Here is a 23,278-nt window from a genome sequence, read left to right on the forward strand (position 1 = left end):
GAGCTCTTTCCAACGACACCCCACTTGACCTAGTAACTTGAAATTTACAGTTTGCCCCCCTTTCATTTTGGCAATTTCCTACAATTTAGATTAATAAATAAAAAAATATATACGTTCTATTTGTAGAAGTTTACACTGTTTACAACTATTCCAAATTTCAAGTTGATAGCATTAGTAGTTCTCGAGATATTTAGTAATGTGACAGACGGACAGAGTCGCACCATAAGGGTTCCTTTTGTACTTTTTTGGTACGGAACCCTAAAAACTGTAATTATGAAAATAAGTGCGGTAAAATATTAAAAATAAGGAACTTTTTTGAGATGTAGGCATCTACCTATTTTTATATACCTATGCGCACATAAATTCACGCCTGTATTTCCAAAAGGGGTAGGCAGAGCACATGAGACTGCTCGAGTTTCAGTGCCACTCGCAATTAACGGGTTGAAAGAAACCGTAATAAGTACAATTTATTTCTTTATATCTTAGAATGACACTATGAATGAGAGTGGCACTGAAACCTGAGTGGTTTCATGTGCTCTGCCTACCCCTTCATGGGACACAGGCGTGATTGTATGTATGTATATATGTATCTTAGAATTTTTATAGCATTTTCTGCTTAACAAACATTTTAACTGTACGGTGTGCTTTTTTTGATATCATAATATGTATTATAGGTAACTTAAATATGTATATATGAGTTATTTTATGTGCAAGCACGGATGCAACTTATGACCGTGTTGAATTGAAAAATTTGAATATCGTGACCACAAAGTAGTGCCGTGTGTACAGTAAGTAGATTATTCCAACTTTTTAAACATCTCGTGACATGACAAACATATTTTAAATGTTTTAAAGAGGTACTAAACTTATAAACTTATTGTAGCGTAGGCGAGAGGCTGGCAACCTGTCACTGCAATGTCACAATTTGTATTTCTTTCAACCCCTTTTTGCCAAGAGTGGCACTGAAACTTAGTAGTTCATGTGCTCTGCTTACCCCTTTATGGAATACAGGCGTGATTGTATGTATGTATGTATGTACTAAACTTATAAACTGGAATAGATACGATACACTAAAGAAAAAACGATCAAGCCCACTTGTGGCGAAGCCGGGAATCGAACCCGGGTCTCCAGCTATAGCGGCTCACGTGCTAAACCATTACACCACCTCGACCGTCCAAAAAAAAATATTAAAATAGTTTGATTTGTTACATACTTCGGGAGGTGCTCCACTCTTAAATGTAGGAGAGAAGAGGCACTCCTTAATCGCGCATAATATATTCTCTATTTGTATGCGAGTAAATGAGATATCGCTACCACTGTGTACTAGTTTAATAAAATAATAAGCATACTACTTACGGACATGAAAATGTACGTTATGAAATTGGGATTTCAATTTCAGACCCATCTATTAAATCAAATCTTAAAGACATATAACCGTTCGAAAGATATTTTAGACCAATTTTGCAATAATTATCCATCGAATCAAACATTCAATTGTCTATCGATTTAATTAAATCATAAATCGAAAAGTTACGTTCTTAAATAACAGCATTTTTTCTTTGCTATGTGACAAATTGTTAAATAATAATGTGGAATAGCGCTCTCGAGGTGGTGGGAAATGGAACATACAATGGACATATAATATTGGCTTACATTTCGATACTTTTAAACTGGTTGCGGTAAAAGTACTGCATTGGGGATATTGAGTAAAATTGCGGCAAACACTTGCGTTTCATACTTAATATAATAATACTTGGTTTCCAAACGTTAGAAAATTATAAAAGCGCTCAATTTCCAAGGAGAAACAAAATTTAGCCCATGTTAATTTGTTTTTTAAAAGACAATTATGAAAAAATATTTTAAGTAGGATGTTCACCACACAATTGGAATTCCGATTTGTGAAAATCTACTCATTTTAAATATTTTAATACAGCAAATTCTTGACCTGTTGACCCCTGGAACGCCGATGTCAAAAATTTGCTACGGAATTAATAACCTTTGATTAGTTAATTAAAGTCCTAATGGTCTGAGACGGATACGGGACAAGACATTTGAGGGGTTATTATAACGATCCATACAGTTATTATAGCGATTGAAGATATTACATAATCAAATATGTAGATGTTTTTGTTTCATTGGCAAATGACAATGCGATCTCGTACGCTATTTTCGTCAGCACATGACAAGTCAGGATGGCCGAGCGGTCTAAGGCGCTGCGTTCAGGTCGCAGTCCACTTCTGTGGGCGTGGGTTCGAATCCCACTTCTGACAATATTTTTTTTAATTTTTAAGAAATAGTACCTACAATATTAAAACAAATATATTATTTATTTCTATTAAAATGATACTAACAGTCTTATAAATTTATATTTTAATAAACAATAATTTCTGTGGACCAATTATTGAGTTTTTCCAAAAAACCTTCTTTTTAGTTTCACAAGGATGCAAGTGCCAACACAAGCTTTGTTGATATAAGTTTTTAAAACAAACGCAACGTAAGTGAGCTCTTGATCTGTTTGCCTATCTAATACTTAAAATAATATTAAATTAATGGTATGTGTGCATATTTGTAATGTTTATTATAAACTTTGATGTAAAATTATTTCGTTTATAATAACAATAGGTTATCAGTGCGTGTCCACTTTTACCACAATTTATCATTGGTTGTAAATAGTAGGTTAGTACATAAGTATCTAACAGATAGTGTACAGAAATAAAACTTTATCAGTTGCATAAGTTTGAGTCTCACGGGATTGATATCACGATACACGGTGTAACATGACGAAAACGAATAATTTTAACATTGTATTCCTGATCACATTTCAAAACTAAAATGTCATATAATTTTTAATGGGCTTCGCCTAGTTTCAGAGATATTACTACAAATAATAAACAACTTTTTTGATGTCGTGGCGTATAACCTAAATATCATAATATTCATAATACATGATCACCTTTAACCGTTTTAAACAGTAAAAATGACGTTTTAGTTACAAGTCACCATCGTCTTTACCTTCAATAATCTCAATATGCGTCCTTGCTTTAACCGTATACCTTACACCGTGTTTTTTTTATATCTGTTTAAGGAAAGGTTCTTTAGATCAAATACAATTAATTTATCTAAGATAGTTTTTCTTAACTCTTATTTACTGTTATTGAGTTATTCGAAAAAAAAAATAGTGATCAAGTAAGACACTACTTTTATTATTTTCTAATTGAATTATTTATTTTGACCTGTGCCGTCAGGTACTTGACACAAAACTTTTTGTTATCCTAAGGTACATCACACTTATTAATTACTAGCTATAGAAAGAGACAAAAAGTAGCCTATGGCACTCTCCATCCCTTCAAATATCTCCACTTAAAAAATCACGTCGATTCGTCGCTCCGTTTTGCCGTGCAAGACGGACAAACAAACTGACGCACACACTTTCCCATTTAAAATATTAGCATGGATTTTTATGTATATATTTTTAACCGCCGCCCAAATCTCAAGCAAGGTGGTTCCCAATTCGTCTATGTTTTTTTTTTTTTTTTTTATGTTTGTTCCACGATAGCTCCGTCGCGTTACTGGACAGATTTTGAATTTTTTTTTGAATGTATATGCATACAGATTGGTCCCATTTTTATCTGAACCCAGTTCTGATGATGGGATCCTGGAGAAATCGAAGGAACTCCTCAAATCTGAAAGGCTTACATATGGTGATTTTTGTGTTTTTATAAGAACAGTATGCATTTACGTACGGAACAGTGACATTTGGTGCAGTGGAACTGCTGATGATGGTCAGAACGGAACTCCTCAAATCTGAACGGCACACTTATAGTGACTTTGGTATTTTTATAGGAACAGCATGCACTTACGTCCAGAACAGTGACATTTAGTGCAGTGGAACTTCTGACGATGATCAGAACGGAATTCCTCAAATCTGAACGGCACACTTATAGTGACTTTTGTATTTTTATAGGAACGGCATGCATTTAAGTTCAGAACAGTCACATTTATTTGTTAGGAGATTTGTTCTCTTTGTTATGCTTACATATTGAGTTTTAAAATGTTGTCAAGCTCGATTTCTTATAATCGGATATCGGATTCATGAGGAATTCAGGAAACTCTTCAAACCTGAACGGTATACGACATACGTATATTCATTTGTGTTTCCATCAAATAATCAAAGATTTACATTTAAAGCAGTTTAAAAAAATACCTACACATTTCTACATAATCCAACATTCAGAAGTACATTGCACCAGAACCACAAAAGCGGCGGTTTGTTTTTCTTAAAAATTATTTTTATGTTGCTGATGACAATGATGACGTCCGAATATAACGGGAGTAAAAAAACACGGTGTATATTTAATATAATTTATTATGTTATCTATATTTAAACTTCTGATTAGCAGAAACGTCTGCAATCGATCCAGAGGCCGTGAGTTCAAGTCTCACCCAAGGCAGACATTTTCCACTTTTAAATGTTATCTATAGGTATGTTCGTGCTCGGATTCGGCGGGACGACACGCGATTTATCCTGATCCTAATGGGCCACGCGATGCAACATGCCCCATGTCATGTTACCATTTGTTTCATGTTTTTGCCAGTTAGATTGCATGAAAATGGTGTTAAATGTTGTTATCATGTATCAAATTATAGTAATAGCTAAGTATACTGCAATACTACAATATAATATAAGTAATACATATAAGCTAAAGTAGATATAGGTAGAAAATATATCTAGCATTTATACCAATAAGAATTAAGTAACGTTTGCCGTTCAAACAAACACAATAACGGATATACCGAAACTTTGCTATTTAATCCCAATCAAGTTAAACTAAAAAGTCAGGCTTTACTTACATCGCATTGCAATGGATAAGGAGTATTTTCTTAATATTCAACCTTTCCATGCCCCAACGTTTCTCAGACCCGTCTTTTCAGTAGGTACATTTCCGTGTTTTTAGACGAAAACGAGCTTCCTATTTGAAAAGGGAAACAAATGAGTGACATCTTGAGAAGCAACTACACGTAGGTAAAATCATTCCCGTCTCTGCCATATTGTAAAAAGGTTTACATTTCAGCGAGCGGATGGTAATGCAAATCGTAATTTGCGAAACGTCAGCAACGCATTCATATGCAAGCAAGTGAAACATGGTACAAGCTTGGCAACAATGGACTTAATATTGCAGCGAACCTTCCACTTTTTCGGTTCTTAGAGTTTTTATGTATTTTTTCTTTTTTTGTCCTGGGTCGGACTTTAGAAACAACCAGCCTAGATAAAATGAAGGTAAGTACCTACTTTAATAAAACCAGGCCCCGTAGCCGAATGGCATTTCTCCGACGCCAAACGAAAGCGATACGCCGCTGGCTCTGTCGCGCCAATACGCAAGCGCGATAGAGATAGATATCTACTAGCGCTTCGTTTCGTGAGCGTATCGGTACCCTGGACATAATTCAATAACTCGTCCTTTTTGATATTTTATTGGGTATTATTATTAAGCATCAAATAGTAATTATGTACATAGATAAAAAAAAAGACGATCGTATTCATATCTTATAAAAATCATGAGATAAAGTACATTATCCCACTTTTCGCTAACAGCAAAATAGTTAACCGAAAACTTTGTTAGATTAACTTTGTGGTGCACTCAGATGCGATCAGTTATTAGCGATATTACACAGAAAATAAATCTGATTGTGTACTTTTTTTTACCGTTTTCATTTAATGTGAATATCTAGGTAGGTAAAAATGGTGACCATGATATATATATCAATTTGCATTGTATTAAGTATATATAGACATTTAACACCGATCTTAAACATATATTTTTAACGCTTAAATAAACATGAATTTCTCAGTAGGTATAAATTGTAACTGAGATTTTTTTGCTTAAGACCAGGTTTTTGTGTACTATAATCATGATTTTATCAAAATTAATACTGTGAAGGTCGCGCTTAAGAAACTGTAAATGTCAGTAATTTAAAAGGGTGCAAAGTTGTCGTAGAGCGGCTGTCGCGGGGCGGGGGGAGCGCGCGGGGCGCGGGCCTGGGAGAGCGCGCCGCGCACCGGCCGCGTCACCGCGGCGGATCGGTTAAGAGGCCTTATTCCTAAAGACGAGCGTTTTTTGCAAAATAGAACCTTTTTCATTCAAAATTATAAAGAAACTATAAATGATTATTAAAAAAATGATAATGTTCCTAAAAGTACATATCTTAAGCTAGAAAGTCAATTGGTACTACTTAAAAATATGTCTTGTTATACTTCCGAAAAATCAGTTTTTTCGGAAGACGTTTTCAATTTTCATAGTGGGATAGCTCGTTTAGAATCGTGATTGTTCTGTTAAAAATGTTATTTGGGGTAATAAATGATCACAATCCTATTTGTTATATCCTGTACGAGTTAGCTAATACTTTGACATTTTAAGATTTACTTGAAATGGTGGATAAATAACCTTCCGTATCCTCCCCATTTTTTCGATAAAAAGAGGTTTACATTATGTATTTTTCCTGCGATTCCTGCATTTTTTGTAACTCTTAAATAATATTATCCTAAACTAGAACTTCTTATTGACCTATAAGAAAAAAATCATACATATACGACATACCTTTCTGTCGATAGATATGTTTTTAAAACACCTAAAATTCGAATAAAAGACACTGTGCTAACGCGAGCCCGCTCAGTCTGCGCCGAGCGCTCGAAGACAACGGACCTGCGTTTGATCGTCCGGCGCACCTAGCTTTCGTAAGCAGCTCGATAGTTCCGAGAAGTGCCGTAAACTGCGACTAAACAAATCTTGATCCTTTTTACACCTTATGCAATTTTAGCATTCGACATGCTTTTCATATGATTTTGGATTTTAAGTTATACGTGAAGTTTGTTGAGAATTTGAATTATTATTATATTTTGGGACCAGGATGAGGTTCTGGTTCTCATGATGATGGAGTCAGGCAGGAGATGTTCAACAGAACTGCTATTCTACTTATCATAACTCCACCATGTTTGGGCTCATTAGATTTGGGCTGATGAGCACCATCGATCTAGATGAGGTCCAAGGTCTCATGATGGAGTCAGGAGGTGGTCAACAGAACTGCTATTCTCCTCATCATAACCCCATCATGTTTGGGCTCATTAGATTTGGGCTGACGAGCACCATCGAACTAGATGAGGTCCAAGGTCTCATGACGGGGTCAGGAGGTGGCCAACAGAACTGCTATTCTCCTCATCATAACCCCATCATGTTCGGGCTCATTAGATTTGGGCTGACGAGCACCATCGAACTAGATGAGGTCCAAGGTCTCATGATGGAGTCAGGAGGTGGTCAACAGAACTGCTATTCTCCTCATTATAACCCCATCATGTTTGGGCTCATTAGATTTGGGCTGACGAGCACCATCGAACTAGATGAGGTCCAAGGTCTCATGATGGAGTCAGGAGGTGGTCAACAGAACTGCTATTCTCCTCATCATAACCCCATCATGTTTGGGCTCATTAGATTTGGGCTGACGAGCACCATCGAACTAGATGAGGTCCAAGGTCTCATGACGGGGTCAGGAGGTGGCCAACAGAACTGCTATTCTCCTCATCATAACCCCATCATGTTCGGGCTCATTAGATTTGGGCTGACGTGCACCATCGAACTAGATGAGGTCCAAGGTCTCATGATGGAGTCAGGAGGTGGTCAACAGAACTGCTATTCTCCTCATCATAACCCCATCATGTTCGGGCTCATTAGATTTGGGCTGACGTGCACCATCGCACTAGATGAGGTCCAAGGTCTCATGATGGAGTCAGGAGGTGGTCAACAGAACTGCTATTCTCCTCATCATAACCCCATCATGTTTGGGCTCATTAGATTTGGGCTGACGAGCACCATCGAACTAGATGAGGTCCAGGGTCTCATGATGGAGTCAGGAGGTGGTCAACAGAACTGCTATTCTCCTCATCATAACCCCATCATGTTCGGGCTCATTAGATTTGGGCTGACGTGCACCATCGCACTAGATGAGGTCCAAGGTCTCATGATGGAGTCAGGAGGTGGTCAACAGAACTGCTATTCTCCTCATCATAACCCCATCATGTTTGGGCTCATTAGATTTGGGCTGACGAGCACCATCGAACTAGATGAGGTCCAATGTCTCATGATGGAGTCAGGAGGTGGTCAACAGAACTGCTATTCTCCTCATCATAACCCCATCATGTTTGGGCTCATTAGATTTGGGCTGACGAGCACTATCGAACTAGATGAGGTCCAAGGTCTCATGACGGGGTCAGGAGGTGGCCAACAGAACTGCTATTCTCCTCATCATAACCCCATCATGTTCGGGCTCATTAGATTTGGGCTGACGTGCACCATCGAACTAGATGAGGTCCAAGGTCTCATGATGGAGTCAGGAGGTGGTCAACAGAACTGCTATTCTCCTCATCATAACCCCATCATGTTTGGGCTCATTAGATTTGGGCTGACGAGCACCATCGAACTAGATGAGGTCCAGGGTCTCATGATGGAGTCAGGAGGTGACCAACAGAACTGCTATTCTCCTCATCATAACCCCATCATGTTCGGGCTCATTAGATTTGGGCTGACGAGCACCATCGAACTAGATGAGGTCCAAGTTCTCATGATGGAGTCAGGAGGTGGTCAACAGAACTGCTATTCTCCTCATCATAACCCCATCATGTTTGGGCTCATTATAAATATGTGGAAGGTCGTTAATAATAATAAATGTTTTATTAGGGTACCCCTACATGTAAAGAGGGGGCAGATATTTTTTTTCATTTCAACCCCAACGTGTGATATATTGTTAGATAGGTATTTAAAAATGAATTAGGTTTTACCAGGGGCGGCTCACTCCGCGTTTCTATCGCCGCGCTGCAAGTACATGCTTGCGGCCGCGAGTTCGCGGCCTAATGAGGGGTGGCGCGCGTTCTCACGAAACGCACTTTCGCACGTTCTATTGTTACTTTACGTCGCGAGTTTTTTTAAGGTTCTTATGCGATGTCCTCTTGTGGAATGGCTAATAATGCTTAGTTAAATAGATATCATGAATAAAATAAATACCATAGGACATTTTTACACAGATCTACTATTAATAAGTACCCCGGAAAGGTTCAATAAGGCTTGTGATGTTGGAACTTAAGCAAAAATATATAAATACTATAGATATACCTAGAAAGTACCCAAGACTTGAATATAATAGTATAACATTTTATCTGAGTATTAATTCGTTTTAATCCATAGGCAACCTTATCGCCGGACGCCGCGCACGTGCGGCTCGTTTCTTTGTAAGAATTTTGTAGGCATTTAAAAAGGCGGCATGTCGTAAACATCAGAGCAGTGGGCCTTCTGTACTTGTACTATTATATATTCTGTGGTTTTACTAAGATCGATTTTTGATAATTTTCATATTTTCGGAAATAATCGCTATAACTTTTGAACCATATGTTTAAAAATATGAAAAAAATCACAAAAGTAGAACTGTACAAAGACTTTCTTTGAAAATTTATTTTGAACTTTATAGGTTAGTTTTTGAGAAAAATACGGAAAACTACGGAACCCTACACTGAGCGTGGCCCGACACGCTTTTGGCCGATTTTTATTTTATTTTAATACTTTTCTGTGCTATTCATACATAGCCACCCTAGGGGATTCAGTATAGACAGCTTCTTTTTTTTTCTTTCTGCATATATTTCTTTCCGCTTTTAAGTTTATTGTAAATAAGACTGCTTGCCCTTACATTGAGATTATAATTACATAATGCTATTAAATTAAATCTAATGAAGCGTTGTTTTATTTCCTAAATCTCAAAACCCTTTAAATCGAATATGTATAGTAATGAGCAAAAATTTTACCGCAGGCTTTCCAAACCGACGATGCTTGATCAGCTACTTTTAGAACGAACATGTACATATTTTGATTTTCACCCTTTAAAATGTTTCTAAGACGCAATGTTTTGCAAATTTGGTCACGTCATGCACAGTTAAACTGTGGAATGAATTGTCGCCAGCGGTATTTCCGGACCAATGCGACCTTCAAACCTTCAAGAAAAGAGCGTACATCCATCTTAAAGGCCAGCAACGCACCTCCAACACTTCTGGTGCTTCTAGTGTCCATGGGCGGCAGTGATCGCTTACCATCAGGCAGCCTATCTGCTCGTTTGCCTCCTATCCCATAAAAAAACGTTTAATATTTTTTAAGAAAAAAAAAAACCGCCGTCTTTGCGAATGTTGGATAAGTTGGATTATGTAGAAATGTGTAGGTATTTTTTAAAACTGCTTTTAATGCTTTAATTATTTGATGGCAACACAAATCAATATACGTATAACGCTAAGGTTTGAGGAGTTTCTCAATTCCTCATGAATCCGATTATAAGAAATCGAAGCTTGACAAACTTTGACTTGAAAACTCAATAATTATGCTTAACAAACATAACTAAATAAATGTCACTGTTCTGAACTTAAATGCATGCTTTTCTTACAAAAATACCAAAGTCACTATGAGTGTGCCGTTCATATTTGAGGAGTTCGGTTCTGACCATCATCAGCAGTTCCACTGCACCAAATGTCACTGTTCCGGACGTAAGTGCATGCTGTTCTTATAAAAATACCAAAGTCACTATAAGCGTGCCGTTCAGATTTGAGGAGTTTGGTTCTGAGTGTTCTGACCATCATCAGCAGTTCCACTGCACCAAATATCACTGTTCTAGACTGGACGTAAGTGCATGATGTTCTTATAAGAATACCAGTCACTATAAGTGTTCCGTTCAGATTTGAGAAGATAGGTTCTGATCTGACCATCATCAGCAGTTCCACTGCACCAAATGTCACTGTTCTGGACGAAAGTGCATGCTGTTCTTATAAAAATACCAAAGTCACTATTAGCGTGCCGTTCAGATTTGAGAAGTTCCGTTCTGGCCATCATCAGCAGTTCCACTGCACCAAATGTCACTGTTCCGTACCTAAATGCATGCTGTTCCTTTAAAAACACAAAAATCACCATACGTATGCCTTTCAGATTCGAGGAGTTCCCTCGATTAGTCCAGGATCCCATCATCAGAACTGGGTTCTGAGAAAAATGGGACCAATCTGTATTCATATACATTCAATAATTTTTTTTTTAATCGGTCCAGTAACAACGGAGATATCGAGGAACAAACATAAAAAAATTAAAAAAATAAATAAACATACAGACGAATTGAGAACCTCGCCTCAAATCTCTCAGATTTGAGGCGACGGTTAAAAAGTGACACATCATGAGCAGTTCCAATGCACCAAATGTCACTGTTCTGGACGTAAGTGCATGCTGTTCTTATAAAAATATGAAAGTCACTATAACTGTAATAATTTCCGAAAATATTAATATTATCAAAAAACGATCTTAGTAAACCCTTATTCATTTTTAAATACCTATCCAAACATATATCACACGTTGGGGTTGGAATGAAAAAACAAATCAGCCCCCACTTTACATGTAGGGGGGGTACCCTAATAAAACATTTTTTTCCATTTTTTATTTTTGCACTTTGTTGACGTGATTGATATACATATTGTTACTAAATTTCAGCTTTCTAGTGCTTACGGTTACTGAGATTATCCGCGGACGGACGGACGGTTGACGGACGGACGGACGGACGGACGGACGGATGGACAGACAGACATGGCGAAACTATAAGAGTTCCTAGTTGACTACGGAACCCTAAAAAACAGAAATCACTATTAAACTATTCTCTAATTTCAAGTTCCTAACTAAAATTTTCCTAATAAAAAAAAACAAATTGATCCCGCTACAAACTTTCACCCCCTTTTTCCCTCTACTAGGGGTGTAAATTTTCATAATCGATTCTTATCTCTTCGAAATTTTGTTAATGCAATCTATACAAATTTCGACTTTCTAGCTTTCGTAGTTTCGGCTCAGCGGTGTTGGTTGTTGAATCAATCAATTAGGAAACCTGAATTTATATATGTACATGTAGACTAATACTATACTTTTACTACATTCATATACCTTATTTACTACTACCATACCATGAATATGAAATTAAATAAAGAGTCCCCATATAAAATTGAAAATTATGTTATTAGCAATTTAATTCAAAACTATCAAGATTATTCGTGTCTGCGTTGAAACGCGCGTTGAGTTGCCGGTGCTCGCGTACCGAGCGCCAACGCCATCTATCGATGGCCGTTTCGTGAAATTGATGAGCGCTCTAAGGAATAAGGAGTCTTAATAGGTTAGGGACGTAAGGTACCGGCCACACCAGAGCGTCGCGTGTCTCGGGGCGCGGACGGACGTCCGCGCCACGCCACCTGAGTGTAATTCAAAAATCGTCTCCTCAGTACATTTTGTATAGGAAGGACGTAAGACGCGCCCCAGGCGGCGTGGCGGCGGCGTGGCGCGCGCCGCGCCGCCTGAGACTTGGTGCCAATAGGACCATCTCGGGGTTATACCCGTTCGATTAAAAAAATAATTTGAAAATCGGTCCACGATTCTCGGAGATATCGAGTAACAAAAAAACCGACCAAGAGCGTGTCGGTCCACGCTCAGTGTAGGGTTCCGTAGTTTATCGTATTTTTCTCAAAACAATTTTCCTAGAAAGTCTTTATAAAGTTCTACTTTTTTGATCTTTTTTCATATTTTTTTAAACATAAGGTTCAAAATATAGAGGGGGGGGACGCACTTTTTTTTCCTTTAGGAGCGATTATTTCCGAAAATATTAATATGATCAAAAACCGGCCAAGAGCGTGTCGGGCCACGCTCAGTGTAGGGTTCCGTAGTTTTCAGTATTTTTCTCAAAAACTACTGAACCTATCAAGTTCAAAACAATTTTCCTAGAAAGTCTTTATAAAGTTCTACTTTTGTGATTTTTTTCATATTTTTTAAACATATGGTTCAAAAGTTAGAGGGGTGGGGACGCAACTTTTTTTTTTTTCTTTAGGAGCGATTATTTCCGAAAATATTAATATTATCAAAAAACGATCTTAGTAAACCCTTATTCATTTTTAAATACCTATCCAACAATATATCATACGTTGGGGTTGGAATGAAAAAAAAATCAGCCCCCACTTTACATGTAGGGGGTACCCTAATAAAACATTTTTTTCCATTTTTTATTTTTGCACTTTGTTGGCGTGATTGATACATTGGTACCAAATTTCAGCTTTCTAGTGCTTACGGTTACTGAGATTATCCGCGGACGGACGGACAGACAGACAGACAGGGGGAAACTATAAGGATTCCTAGTTGACTACGGAACCCTAAAAACATTCAGTCGAATTGAGAACCTCCTACTTTTTTTGAAGTCGGTTAAAAAAACAACCTTTATTGCCGGCCGGCAAACGGCTAACCGATTGAAACAGAAACATAAATGAAAAGAGAGGGCGAACGGCGACACCTGTGTGTCGGCGATTTCAAAGGTAAGCGCACGTGCACCCGATCTCGCTACCTACGCCCAGGTGCGGGCGCGGCTTTCGACCTTCGCGCCGTGCAATAGAATTTAATGTCGGCTGCTCGTGTGCGGTCTGTTTGTTTTATAGAGTGGCGGCATTTTCAACATCAAAGGGCAAAATTCTGCAAAATTTTGTGCAAAATTCTGTTATATCAATAACTTCTCACGTCACTAGATTATCGACTTTGAATGTCGAGTATATTTATAGTATCATCACTTTATTTCAGTGTACGAATTTCGTATGTGTTAAAAATCATTGTTCTAGCTTCATAAACCAGGGAGGAAATAATGGAGAGCGTTTATATGTCTTGTTTTGCCTTAATTCAATATCATCACATATTTTTGTTGCTGATAAAATAATACATCCTATATATCAAGGCCTTGTAGCTCGGCGAAAGAATCGTGATCGCGGAGTGCGCTGGCACTGATTATAATTATTTTGTCCAGTTATTATAATAACCTATACAAAAAGTACCGATAGAATAGGTATTCTAATCTATATCTGCATAGAACTATTTAAAACAAACCACAAAAGTTCATAGTTGATCGTTATTGGTACAGTCAGCAACTCAGCTGTGAATACAGATAAAGTGCCAAATATATGTATACACATACCTTAATGTACCAAGTACCAACACTTGTACAGGAAATAAAATACTCTATACATATTTTTGGCACTTTGTCTTGCCAGCTGTGTTGTTGACTGTACACGATCTAAAAAGGAGCCGAACGGTTATTATAATTACGCGGCGACTTGCGTAGTCGGCGGCCGCGCGATACATAGTGCTGTCTCTGTTCAGGCCCCGTAGCCGAATGCCATTTCTCCGACGCGAAACGAAAACGAAACGCAGTCTGGCTCTGTCGCGCCAATACGCAAGAGCGATAGAGATAGATATCTACTAGCGTTTCGTTTCGTGAGCGTTTGTGCCATTCGGCTACGCACCCTGTTCTCACTACCACGAATTTGAAGAACAATATTGCTGTCTCTCTCAATCTTTAGGCGTCATTCATATATTACGTCATACTAAATGTGACAATCCATGTTAAAGGATTAAAAAAGCGTGACATTGGGGGGTCCAAATAGTAGTCCATAAACCACGTCTTTGACCAACGTGAGTGATATCTCTGTCACTCTTTACGTCTTTACTAACAGAAATTTAAATAACAATAGTGCTATCTCTGTCACTCTTTACTAACAGAAATTTAAATAACAAAAATGCTATCTCTGTCACTCTTTACTACCAGGAACTTAAATTATTATAGTGCTATCTCTATTCTCTGTCACTCTTTACTATCAGGAACTCACAGAACACCCCATTGTATTGATCTGTGTCAGGAACTTAAATTGTTATAGTGCTATCTCTGTCACTCTTTACTACCAGGACCTTAAATTATTATAGTGCTATCTCTGTCACTCTTTACTGTGTGCGGGAAGTGCACATACCACGAGTTTGACTAACATGAGTGCTATCTCTATCACTCTTTACTACCAGGAACTTTAATTATGATAGTGCTATCTCTGTCACTCTTTACTACCAGGAACATAAATTTTATTATTACAGTGCTATCTCTGTCACTCTTTACTACCAGGAACTTAAATGATTATAGTGCTATCTCTGTCACTCTTTACTGTGTACGGGAAGTGCACATACCACGAGTTTGACTAACATGAGTGCTATCTCTGTCACTCTTTACTACCAGGAACTTAAATGATTATAGTGCTATCTCTGTCACTCTTTACTTCTAGGAACTTAAATATTTTTTTCGGTTTCGGTTTTGGTCTTGGTTTCGGTGTCGGTTTTGGTGTAGGTTTCGGTGTCGGTTTCGGTTTCGATTTCGGTTTTCGTTTCCATTCCCGTTTCGGTTTCCGTTTTCGTTTTCAGTTTTGTTTTTGTTTAAACTAACAGAACTAAAACTAAAACCAAAACCAAACCAGAAACGGGAAACCGAACACGGGAAACCGGATATCGGATACCGTATATCGGATGCTGGTTACCGGTTACTGTCTACCGTTTACCGGATACCGGTTACCGTCTACCGGTTACCGGTCACCGTTTACCGGATACCGGTTAACGGTCATTGGTTACTGGTTACCGGTTACCGGTCACCGAATACCGGAGACCCGTCACCGGTTACCGGTTACCGGATACCGGTTACCGGATACCGGTTACCGGATACCGGTTACCGGTTACCGGATACCGGTTACCGGTTACCGGATACCGGTTACCGGATACCGGTTACTGGATACCGGTTACCGGTTACCGGTTACCGGATACCGGATACCGTTTACCGGATACCGGTTACCGGATACAGGATACAGGATACCGGATACCGGTTACCGGTTACCGGTTACCGGTTACCGGGTACTAGATACCAGAAACCAGGTTTTGATTTCTGGTTTCTCATGTTACAACGTGTATAGATTAGTCGATACCAAGTCGGACACTTCCGATTAGGCGATTTCGGCTCGCATTGTTACGCAGCATTCGAGTGTTGAGTTTCTCACACATGAGGCCCCCTAATAAAATTTGTACCACTCATATTATTGATTTGACTCTCGCAACACAAACACCTCATGCCCACACAAATACACACAAAATAAAATCATTCACAAACTTCAAATCATTCAAAAACTCAACAGTCACACGCGCTCCTCGCGGTCCTCTAAGAACTCCCTCGCGAGAGTCGACACTTCAAAATGAAGCGACATCGCATCGGCTCATCATCCACAAATCCGAAAAGATCCACCGATAAATTTGTACCGGAAAGACCTCACCGCGACAATGTCATATTACCCAAATTACTTCAAAAATCCTCTGAAAGTGAAACAGTTCATTAGGTTTACCGTAAGAGTGAGTGAGACAGACACGCACTGTGCTTCAAATTTGCCTCGCCAAAATACGTTACACACGACTCGAAAGAATACAGTCTTAAGCGCCGCAAGCTTTCATACATATTACGTTGTTGTGATCCAAGCATCTCGTCAAGCTCGATAGGTACTATTATTGAGCTAACGACTTGACCAGTTTAACGTGACCTATCGGACTCTTACTCTTATACTGGACGGTGAAATATTTGTTATCGAAGCGTTTTGAAAACGCGGCGCCCTTGATATGAAACACGTGTTGACGACTCGCCGCCCGTTCCCGCTACTACTATACTAGCTATACCTACTCTGTGCACGACCTTATTCTGCAGGTAATAACGTTCATATTAAAGCGCAAGTAAGAAAAATATCAATTAAGTAATGAATCTTACATATTTGTTGTTTAATTGATTTCGTATAGTACTAAGAATATATTAACGGCAAAATTTACCATCTTTCAATTTAGTTAGGTATTTTTCCTTTCCTAAAATTATCAATATTTAAGATTTTGAACAAGCGCCAAAAGTATTGGTATAAGTTTTAATAATTTATCAACACACGTAATATTATATTCATAATAAATTGCAGGATTACGGTTAACAATATTTTCTAGTGAAATACGCCTGAAAATGTGTAACTTACTAAACCTTCTTTATAAATGATAGTTCTGTATTAATTATTTATAAAAATTAGATGTTTTTATATGAAATGCAGGTGTCACAACATAATACAAGCACTTTTTCCGGATTACATTTAATACTTTAGTTATAAAATCAAAAAATATTCAAAGTTCGTTTTTATTTTTTTTTAAATTGAATCAGAACCCTAATTTGATTAATAATTTGTATTTTAACTATCACTAATGATACTTTATACGACAGAAAAAGAAAATTACGGTTATCGAATTATGTCCAGGTCAAGCTATTTTTCCTGGTCTACATTCGGCTAGCCACCCTGTAAACCCTTTAAAGGCGCAAAAATATGCCACTCTCTCTTATAGCTTTACAAGTCCCGTTTGCAGGATTCGTTGTTTAATATATTATTACAGGCTACCTACTTGTCGAATTAAATTATACAATTATAGAAAACCCAGGAGTTCAAATGAAGTTCTAAAAGAGTGCACTCTAAAAATACGTGGTGACATAATTAAAAATCGAATGGAAAGTAATGATATACCGCTTCCACTCCGCCTAGTAATGAACCAGCCGACGAAGTAAGTACTTAGTTGTGTATTGTAAGGGTATTAAGTAGATTTATTAGGTAGGTAGGTTCGCGTAATATAGGTACTTATTACAGTTAATACGTGCTTGATGTAATTGTCACAATCAAGTCACAATGGTCTTAATCACCACGTACGATATATAATATCGTACCTGCTAATGCAGGGGCGGCTAACTCCGCGATTCTATCGCTGCGCTACAAGTTTAGTACATGTCGACGGCCGCGAGTTCGCGTCCCATTCAATGGTAATAATGACCTTGACGCGGCGCAATAAGATTCAATGTCGGCTGCTCGCGTGCGGTCCGTTTGTTAGGTAAGAATTTAGAATGGCGGCATTTTGTGAACATCAAAGGAGTGAACCTTCTGTACTTGTACTATTATATATTTGTGCTATTAGCTCTTAAGTTCTTTATGGCAATTTCCGCATTATCGAAAATTTCCTAAAACGGGATCGACCAAAAAATAATTTCATCATAGAATCAGGGGGCCGATTTTTTTATGTCGACTATTCGATTTCGTGAATTTCGTACAATAATATACTACTAGCGATTTAAATTCTACTAATAGGATCAAAAACGAGTGGTATCACTAGATTTAACATTACTAGCCGTCCTTTTTCAAAAAAAGCATTACGTCGTTTTCCACAGACTTTCGAACGGCGAGTTCATGCGTTCGAGATTCAAAAATCAGTCCTCAGCGGGCCGATTTTTGAGTCTCACGCGTTCGAATTCAGAAAATTGTCACTCACCTGTCAGTCACCGTTTCCAACCGGTATTTTAGTGACAAAATCCCGTATGCGAGATTCAAAAATCGACCTCCTGGTCACAAAATTTTACGAGAATCGGTTGAGGATTTTGACCTGAAGAGCGTTCAACATCCGGACATACAAAAAGCCAATCGAGTTAAACCTACGCTGTCGCTCCATCAATTTATTTTTATAGCCGACTGTACGAAATGTACGAACAAAACTGCACCAATCACCAGTAAAAAGTTGAAATTAGGTAATTTATACAATTTTTCTGTATTTATTCTTGGATGCCGTCATTCACAAGTCACGAAAGACTTTGGATAAAATGCCGCTTGGGTATTGTAAATGTACAAGAATTTGTTGAATGGCGTGATTTTTTTGTGGTATTTAAGGTGAAGTCCTAAGCTTATCCCTTCAGAAGGTTATCTTAGTTTCAGGGCTTATCTTAGTGTTACTACAGAATAAATAATACCACTGTCATGTTGTTTAGAAAGGACACTTCCTACGTCGAATATTTTGTCTCTAAGTGATTCAATTAGTTAGGGCTGTCAAAATCAAGTAGGTGATTAATTATCTCATCTGTGGTAGCACGCAAAGGGACATCAACTTGTACTCGTACCAACTATATTTATACTACTCTTTGTACCAGCCCTAATAACTTCTGCGTAGCATTGCGAGCCGAATGGAGCCGAATTTCCCGAAATGGACAGTGTCCTACCACTCAATTATAAAAATAAAAAATAATGTTTATTTATCAGCTCACAAAGGATTCCGAATTTTACAATAAAATTAGGTAACTAGATTAACAATTTAATAGGTGAGACAATATGTTGATAATCCTTTGTGAGAGACTGGAGTCTGAACTAGGTTTAGACCTGTATAACAGTAGGCCTAGCACATGATTGCCGCGAGAGTATATTTGTGCATCCATACAATAATAACTGACCTTCCCAAACCTTACAAATAGGACTAAGGTTCGGTCTGCTGAACAGTTTCTTTGTTTAACCAAAAGGTGAACGCCTATCACCGCCACCTAGCGGCTTTCATCGTCAACAAGCCAGTGTGGAACTAACGAATGGACGCGGAGCCTGAAACCCAACGAAAGCTTTCAGCTGAAGTTCCAAACCCACCCGGTAGATGGTGTTCACTTGTTGAAATTTGTTTTCTAAAGCAGTAAAGTGTTTATTACTATAAAATACGGTCAGATGGCAATAATTTCACGTATTATTTGACTCATTGTAGTAACTGACTGATGTTTATCAACTACCAACTTACTCGTACATTGTATTTGTTTACAATATTTCAGTACGAAGGTACTTTTTACTCTTGATACTAAACTGAGCAAAACGTACTCTCACATCTTTATAATAAGCAATATGTACATCTACTTTAGACATACATAAATGTAATATGTTTATACTACCTATATATTTATATTTTTTACGTCTTTACTTACCTTCACTTTAATTTGTCATAGCGAAATATTAATTCAATATCCAAGCCATAAAGTTAAAGCAATATCATATCGGAGGTGTCCCCGGGGCCGCGAAAACTTGACTCCGCGTCGTTCGTCACGCCAACTTTTGTCATACAATACGTTATAATACTTCGTAGCAAGGATGATTTATATAGGACTAGCTTTTGCCCGCGGCTTCGCATGCGTTAGAAAAAGAGAAAAAGTAGCTTATGTCACTCTCTATCCCTTCAACTATCTCCACTTTAAAAATCACGTCAATTCGCCGCTCTATTTGGCCGTGAAAGACGGACAAACAGACACACACGCTTTCCCATTTATAATATTAGTATGGATTTACTCGATTCTTTTTAGTTTAACTTTATCGATAGTACTAATGTCGTCTTGGCTAGGCCCCCGGAAACTTGCAAGTCGCCGTCCGTCACACCGGCCTTTGGCAGAGCATTATAAATGTGTGAACTTGGGAACAAAAGTACGAGTGGCGTTTATTTCAGGATGTTTGACGTCGGCGTGACGTCACACGCGATATATTTCACTTTGCCGGAATGTATTGCTTTACTGCATCTGCTAAATAATGTTGATAGCCCGCCTAACTACTAACCCAGTTCTGATGATGGGATCCTGGAGAAATCGAGGGAACTCTTAAAATCTTATATTAGGTATACGTTTGACGACCGGTCTAGCGCAGTCGGTAGTGACCCTGCCTGCTGCGCCGCGGTCCCGGGTTCGAATCCCGGTAAGGGCATTTATTTGTGTGATGAGCACAGATATTTGTTCCTGAGTCATGGATGTTTTCTATGTATATAAGTGTTTTTACATATTATATATATATCGTTGTCTGATTACAACACAAGCCTTCTTGAGCTTACCGTGGGCCTCAGTCAATCTGTGTAAGAATGTCCTATAATATTTATTTATTTATTTATTTATACGTATGTATTCCCCGAGTGGTTCAAAAAGTGGAATCTTGAGCGTCATAACGTTCGCTAAAGTTTCCGATGTAAGTATTGGTGTGATAGAAAGGGAGAAACGATTTTTATCGGCCTGTAAACTTTAGTGAACGTTTATGAATACCTACGGGAGTTTGAGTTTTTTGAGTCTTCATTAGTAAATCATGCATTTACTTTCCAATACAAGTAGTTTTTTTTTGTATTATTCAAAGAGCAAGATCGGCCATACCTGTAATTGTACAGTGCCCAACCCACGTCAACTTTTCTTTTTAAAATTGACCTCCATGTAGAGTCTGCCAGGGAGGTACAATTGATTGAGTGCCACTGAATTTGAGGTCGTCTACGTGTCCTCCTGAATAACTTTGAAACCCTGAATATATTAATGCTAATGCTAAAGAATAAAACCTTTATACCGCTAACCAATTTCAATTAGGTACTTTTTATAAGTCTGGGCTGACATTGAATCATCATCCTCCTTGCGATATCCCGGCATTCGCCACGGCTCATGGGAGCCTGGGGTCCTGGGCTGACATTGAATATTAGCGTTATTTGATTAATGAATAAAACACTTAATTTTATTGGATTACTTTTACGAGTGAAAGATGGAATGAAGTAGCAATAAAAGTAAACATAATTAAATACAGAATTCGGTATTTAAAGACGGTCAACCAAATCTTGGCACTAAAAAGGCGGTAAATTTGAAAAATGTATTGCCGTTATAAATAAAGCGCGTGCCTTTCTAAACCCTGACGCCGGCGCCGGCGGAATCATCGGCGAGCCATAACACTTGAAATTTTTTAGGGGCGAAGGTTTAATTCTCATAAGGTTTAGTTCGCGTTTTTTTAATGCCATGATTTTGGTTGACCGTATATGACTTCAAAAATAAATAAATATTGGGGACACATTACACAGATCAACTTAGCTCTAAACTAAGCAAAGCTTGTACTGTGGGTGCTAAGCGACGATACACATACTTAAATAGATAAATACATCCATGACTCACAAATATCTGTGCTCATCACACAAATATAAGTAAATGCCCTTACCGGAATTCGAAACCCAGGACCGCAGCTTAGCAGGCAGGGTCACAACCGACTGAGCCAGATCGGTCGTCACCTTTACTGACCTTTACTGTTAACTTATATGTGTGAAGTAAACGAAATTGAAATACCTATAGTAGGTACCTACTCGTACCTACACCTAAAGTATTATTTTCGTCTGTTAACTTCAAGTCATTGTATAATAAAAATAAGAATAACTTTATAGCCCATAAAATGTACAACAGATAAAACAGAGATCTCCGCACTAGGCTACGCGCTACGCCTGTATCGCGGGTAACCAGTTACAGTTGAAGTAATTGAGTTAGTTACACAATGCAAATAATCTTAAGTAATTAAAGTAACGAATACAGATAAGTACTAATGCTTTTGTATATATGTCATTGTTTTTTTTTTGCTCATGTAACTTCAAGTTTAGGTTTTGGCTGAATGAAATACCTAAATATTGTAAAGCTTGTCTTCACAATGCACAAAACAGTTTAAGTAGCTCGTATTTCGATTGTCTATCTCTCTGAATAGGCTCACGGCTCAGGAGCCAAGGCAAGTCGGGTGTAAAAACTAGGTCGCCAACAATACCTAGTATACCTACCCGCGTTTTGTGGAGACAGTGTCCTGAATTATTCAAATGCGTAATTTAGATGAGCAAAATGAAAGCGAACCGTTTTGATAAAAGATTTACTATACTAAGTATATTTATTTAGCCCAATATTGGATATAAGACTGGTTTTTCTACTCAAGTAAATATTACTGAAAGATTTTTTTCTATTAACAAATAAAAATACAGTAAAGATATGTTATAACCTGAGTAAAATACCAAAAATTGCTCGAAATAATTAAGTAAATTAAAGGTGACAGCTGCTGACTAGAGCAACTGACATTTATTGAGCAACACTGTCAAACATTGTTACAATTATGTGAAAAATAAATAAAAAATACAATTATTCAAATACAATTCCCAAAAAAAATATGTCTAACTTAAAGCTATTTTATACATTAAAAAAAATGGAAAAGTGTACAAGTGTAAATACAATTATTACAATACAATTAGAAAATCAATGAAATTAAAATTAAAAACAATAATATTAAATAAGTCTAAATATGCGGAAAGAATAACACAAAAAGTCTCTGCGGAAAGAGTAGAGATGTAGAATGTGAGGAGATCATACGTACAGACTTAATCATAAACCTTAATTGAACCGTAAATTATTTCCAGCATAAAATACAGGTGAACACATAAAATACAGCATAAAGTTAGTGAGAGTTAATTCATAACTGACAAATCCCTCGCACATCTCTAAAATTCTAACGCAGCTTAAATAATCTTCAAAAATAAGCATATTTCGTTTGCTAACGCTTCAAACCCGTGTATCAAGTCAAAACTTCAATTACGTTTCCGAGCGTTGACACTCCAATATCACAAAAGGGATACTAGGACACTAGTCCTGATGGAGGACACGCGAGGGAATAGCAGACGTAGTGACGCCTCCAGTGTTGAGGGTATCTTAAATAAGTACGTTACAAATATTT

General features: G+C 37.8%; 2 protein-coding genes and 1 non-coding gene across 3 annotated transcripts in view; 2 read left to right on the forward strand and 1 right to left on the reverse strand.

Annotated features, from left to right (window-relative positions):
• The window catches only part of LOC125229619 (methionine synthase reductase), a 309,939-nt gene that overhangs the window by 186,906 nt on the left and 99,755 nt on the right, over window positions 1–23,278 (reverse strand). The gene's annotated exons all lie outside the window — the stretch shown is intronic.
• LOC125229828 overlaps window positions 1–23,278 on the forward strand; it is a 184,220-nt gene that overhangs the window by 71,196 nt on the left and 89,746 nt on the right. The window lies entirely within an intron of this gene.
• Trnal-cag lies at window positions 2,187–2,270 on the forward strand. The gene has a single exon. It is a non-coding gene; the product is annotated as a tRNA-Leu (tRNA).

This window comes from Leguminivora glycinivorella, chromosome 9 (assembly GCF_023078275.1).
Source record: "Leguminivora glycinivorella isolate SPB_JAAS2020 chromosome 9, LegGlyc_1.1, whole genome shotgun sequence".
Classification (NCBI taxonomy): Eukaryota; Metazoa; Arthropoda; class Insecta; order Lepidoptera; family Tortricidae; genus Leguminivora; species Leguminivora glycinivorella.